The sequence below is a fragment of the Puma concolor genome, chromosome F2, assembly GCF_028749965.1.
Source record: "Puma concolor isolate L17-30 chromosome F2, mPumCon1.1.hap2, whole genome shotgun sequence".
Classification (NCBI taxonomy): Eukaryota; Metazoa; Chordata; class Mammalia; order Carnivora; family Felidae; genus Puma; species Puma concolor.
Window position 1 is genome coordinate 59163858 of NC_141684.1, and position 5847 is coordinate 59169704.

The window sequence follows — 5847 nt, forward strand, 5'->3', positions numbered from 1 at the left end:
ATTGATACATTATTATTAACTAAACGACAGAATTAATTCAAAATTCATTAGTTTCTTCTCAATGTGCTTTTTCTATTCCAGAATCCTACCTAAGACAATTAGATAGTTTATTTTACATTAATCTGTTACTATTGCCAGACTCTTGGTTATTTTAATAAAACTCTGTCTTCAGGCTGACTTCTAGGCATAAACAAACCAGTTTGGCTTTATGTAGATCATACTAGGACATGACAATCAAATCCTCTTTATGATTCTTTTGCTTTATGGTCAGGCTAAGTATCCAATAAATTTAGATATAAATAATTTCCCTAGAAGACAACAAATTTGTTTAAAGGTGTTAGGACATACATAAAGCTACTGAACATGAGCAACTAAGTCTGAAGTCAGAAAATATACCAGGAAAGCCACTTCTGTTGGCCTCTAATGCTCTTCTACTTTCTTTCGTCCTGTAATTGTTCAAAGGTCTTGGATAGATCTCTAAGTGTAACTTCTGTTACTTTCAGATTTTTGGTGAATAATGTGAGATGATCATGAATATCATGTATCATGGTTTGAGTGCTAAAACTAACAATCAGAAAAATCTGAAAACTGTCTTGGCACAGTGAATCACGACTCATCTATAAACCTGCATTCATCAGTAGGAAACTAGAAGTACCGGCCCTGAAACTCATGATATGTTAAACAGCCGTTAGCAAAACAGATTTGCTGAGTTGTTCAATTACTTTTTCAACACTGATCCAATACATCTGTGGTCATGTACCCAGAGCCTAGGAAAACATTTCCCTGAGGATGGATGTTTAGGGTTAATAGAAGATTTAAAAACTGAAAAAATGATAACAATAAAATAAATTTCCCCAGATTTTTCTTTCAACAGGCTTCAGATATTTAACTAATTTTGATTCTAACCATGTATTCTAGAATATAATAAACTTTGCCATGTGGGCATTAAAATGTTTGGTGATTCATAAGATTTATTCTATTAATTCACTCAAATACATATTGAGCCCCTAGTATGGGCCAACCACTGTAATAAGTCTTGGGGATACAATGGATGAGATTGCCACAAAAGAAAAAAAAAGACAGTATCTACCCTTACAGAGCATGTTCTCTGGGGAGGGAGAGTCTTTGGTTAAATATACAGATGGATATAACATTTATATGCCTAAGGAGAGAATCAAATTTTCGGAAGGGATTGGTGTCCTTCTTGATTTAAATCCAAGTAATTATGGTCATTCCCAGTATATGATAGGTTTTACCTAAAAATGCATTATGAATTCAATACTTTTATATACATTTCATTCTTTTTGTAGCCATATGTACTTTCAACATTTACAAAAACTTTCCTTGTGACATTGAGCTTCTTTATAATCTAATTACATTAAGTACTAAGTTTTCAAAGAATGCTTTGTAGTTATACTGTAGGGGAGTTTAATGAGCACATCATTGTTTACCCCATAGACGATATTATATCCTGGTAGAATGTTTTTCTAAAATTCAGAATATGGTGAGAAAATATTAGGTGACAATACAGGTCATACACCAGATAAGTAGATAATTAGACTAGTTTAAAAATTATAACCAAACAAGCGAAATCTTGCATATCTGTGCTGGCTATGTGTACTCTGGCATGCTATGTAGATTCTTCCATTGTCAAAGAAAGTACTTTTAAAAGCACTGTAAGGCTGGCTTAAAGTTGAGTACATTTTTGAATAGCATGGTTTTTTTTTCACTGTATAAAATTCTGTTCATGGAAAAATGTGGCCAATGGATTAACAGGTCAAATGTATAATTTTGGAAATAGTTGAGCCCATAATAACCTAATATGTGAGAATACAGTGATTTCAAAAATTTAGAGGTTTTATAATATTTTTAAAAATCTGTAGGTGTATTTAATACTGCTTCCTATCAACAGTTCTTAATTGTATCCCTCTTAAAAAATTGTATACTCTCAATCTGTAAAAGGACAAATTCCATTTTTTTTGATAAACTTCATTTTGAATAAGTTGAAATGATATAAATGAGAAAATTAGATATATTAGTAGCACATTTAAAATACCAAATCTCAGAATTTAGTGGTCTCAAATACTCAGAATTTAATATTAAAAGAAAAATAAAAAGCCTGATAAATAACTCAAGGGTTAATACAGATGCAAACTAAAGTTCTACTTATTTCTTGCCATACCCAACATTACATTAAGCTACTTGCATATTAAGTATATATCCCAGACCTCAGGAGTTTAAGCACTTTAATACTGTTTGTAAATAATTTATTTTTTTAAGTGCTTATTTATTTTTGAGAGAGAGAAACAGAGTGTGAACAGTGGAGGGCCAGAGAGAGATACAGAATCTGAAGCAAGCTTTAGGCTCTGAGCTGTCAGCACAGAGCCCAATGCGGGGCTTGAAGTCATGAACCTTGAGATCATGACCTGAGCCAAAGTTGGATGCTCAACCAACTTAGCCACCCAGGTGCCCCCATAAATAATTTAAAACCTTAGTTTGAAAAAAACCAATCAGCATATGATCACAGAAATCATGTACTTTAAATAATGGAACTCTTACTCTCAAAAACAAGAAATTTTAACAGGCTGGTGTCTTGGCATTGTCCCTTGAGTTTTACGGAATCAGTAATCTGCCTTGCAAGGTAAATTGAGCAGTGAGTGTGGGGAATAATAAGACATTCAGAATAAATATGAATAAACCTAAGAAACACCACACTGCACAAGTACATCATCTGAATGCATTACTCTGAGATCATCTTTTTCCTAAATTCCCTCAAAACTACTCACAACAGACTTTTTTCTTCATTATCATGACCTCGATCACCACCCCAGATGACTGACTTCAACTCTACTCTGTCCACTTTTCATTCTCTTTGGCCAGTCCTGTTTCCAACACCCCTTGCAGGCCAGCTATCTATCTTTTTCCACTGTGTGCTTGGGTGGTATGAGTTGGCTCAAGCTGGAGGGCAATCTCTTATTAATGTTGCTGCAAACGTTCTTTCGACTCATTATGTTAAATGAAAGGTGGACCTTTCTCACCCACACATCCTACGTTCCTTGAAAATCTAACCAAGTGGCACTTATTCTTTTTTTTTTCTACTTCTTGCTTGCCAAGTCCTAGAGAAAAGGTCAAATCAACACCGGCCTTCTTCTATCAGTTATTCTCAGACCACTGCCATTTCTTCAGTTAAGAAACAATGCTTACAAATGCCAATCTCCTTCCACTAATCGTGTGCTTGCTCTGTGAAATGCAGCTACAGCTAGTGGAGGAACCATGTGAATGTACTCCAGTACGGCCTCACAGAGCTAGACAGGTATTCTGGGCACTTGTCATTCTCTCTGTCTCTCTCTTTGGAAGTCCTCTTTCTGCTGGTGCTGCAGAGCACGTGTCCCTTCTCATTGTGGGCAGATGGTTTAACTTTCTAGTTCATTCAGAGGCTTTCTGCAACTCTCCTTTTTCCACAGTCACCAAATCCACTACCTCTCTTTTGCTCCCATGTTTCATTACCTTTCTACAGCAGCTAAAATTTTCCAGCATCCTAGTGCTCTGTAATGTCTTATTCAGTCCCAACTCATTAACTTGATAATGTTTTCTGAGACCTAGCATGTGGCTGACCCTGTCCAGGTGCTGTGGACAAACAGTAAACAAAACAGACCAAATTTTGTCTTTACTGAGGAGATGTCATGACATAAGTTATATAGTATATTGGAAAGTGATAAAGACTATGTAGAAAAGTAAAGCAAGGAAAGGAATAGAGAGTGTGGGGCAAATAGGTTTGCAGTCACAATTTTCTTAAGGTTAAGTAAACATCAAGAAGGAGCTATTTAAGCAAATATTTAAAAGAAGTGAGGGGGTGAACCATATGGAAATGTGGGGAAAGGGCCCTCCAAGGAGGGCACAAGCTAGTGTAAAATCCTGAGAACATAAAGGCAAGTGTGGCTGATACAGAGTGAGCTGGGGAGAGGGAAGCATGACATGAGGTCAGAAAAATAAAAAGAGTGATACAGATAAATTATTAGAGGTCCTGGCTACACAGACAGGGCTCGCCTGTGTGAGGAGACAATTCAGTTTTGTTCTGAATGATAAACAGAGCATACTGGAAAGAGAGAAGAGCATGTGCAATGTGTCAACATGTCCTATTTGGGAGATTGCAAATAATTTTAGGTAACTGGAGCAGGGGCCCTTGTGAGGATGAGAAGATGAGATGGGAAAGGAAGGAAGGAGCCAGACCATAAAGGGATATGAGCACAGGGTAAGACAGTTGAATTTCAGTCTACAGCCAACAAGGAGTCATCAAAGGCCTGAGGTAAGGAGAGTAGCATCCATGACATGGAGAAAGAAATGTGAACCAGATGCCAAGGCTCTACTATGGGCAAAAAATTTCCTGACTGCTTAGATTACCTTAGCACCCTTCTCCAGCCTTCTTACCATATCCTCCAATCATCACACACACTCAGACAATTTGCTCCAGTCATGTTGCATATCTTTCTTGTTCAGTGGGTTCCCTCTAACTTTTTTGCACTGGTTATGAAGCTATCATCTCTCATAGTCTTCCATGTTCAGTTTTGTGATTCTGGGGTTGGGACTCAGCAAACCACAGTTTTGCTTCACCAGCTGTTTCCTATTAGGTTCTGCAAATGAAGGGAGCTTGGAAGGCTAGAGGAAGAAGGGAAATACTCCCTCCGTTTTGTTTGCTATTCCCATTTGTGTCACCTGAGGAATGGCTCTTCCTCCCCCCTCTGGCAGCAGCAGTTGGTTCAGTCATTGTTTATATAATTATTTTGTAACCTAAATAGCCATATAGGAGGTACTAGCACCCTCCGGGTGCTGGGCTTCTCAAAGGTGTGAATTCAGCTCCTTGGGGTTCCTTTTCAGAATATCTGAGGTGCCAGCATCAACAGGACAGCACTTCTCTTTAGAAGCTGTGGGTCTCCACCCCTTCTGAAGCCCGCTCCAAGCTTCTAGAGTCTGAGACCAGTTGTTCCTTTTTGTTCCATTAGCCCTACAGACGAAGGCTGCCCCTTGAAGTTACTATCTGCTAACTCAGTTTTGTTTGTTCATTTGTTGCCTTTGTAATTCCCCTCTATTAAATTTTAATAGGTGGCACAAAAAGCTGTTTTCTTGATTAGATTCTGATAGGTTTCTTTATTTTCCTTCTCACTTCAAACATTCAGCCGAAAACACTTTAGGGGCCTTTGTTCCTATTGAAACTTCAAGAGATTCTTCTGTTTTATGTGTGTGTGTGTGTGTGTGTGTGTGTATATATATATATATATATATATATATATATATATATATTTTATTTTATTTTATTTTATTTTATTTATTTATTTATTTATTTATTTATTTATTTATTTATTTTTACTTAAAAACTCACTTCAGGGGTGCCTAGGTGGCTCAGTCGGTTAAGCGTCCAACTTCAGTTCAGATCATGATCTCATAGCTTGTGAGTTAGAGCCCCGCATCGGGCTCTGTGCTAACATCTCAGAGCCGGGAGCCTGCTTCTGATTCTGTGTCTCTCTCTTTCTGCTCCTCTCCTGCTCATGCTCTGTCTCTCTCTCTTTCTCAAAAATAAATAAACATTTAAAAAAACGCACTTCAAAATGACTACACAAGAATCTGAGAGCCTCCAATGTTCAAGACCTTATACAAGACACCATTAGGGGTACATAATACCAATGGTGGAGCAGTAGTGTTCTCTTGATAGATGACAGAGAGACAGAGAGAATGACTGAAAGATACAACAATATATACATAGATAACAATATATACAACAATATATATATAGACGTATAACAATGTGTACATAGATAGATATCTAAACAATAACAGAAGACCTCCAATATT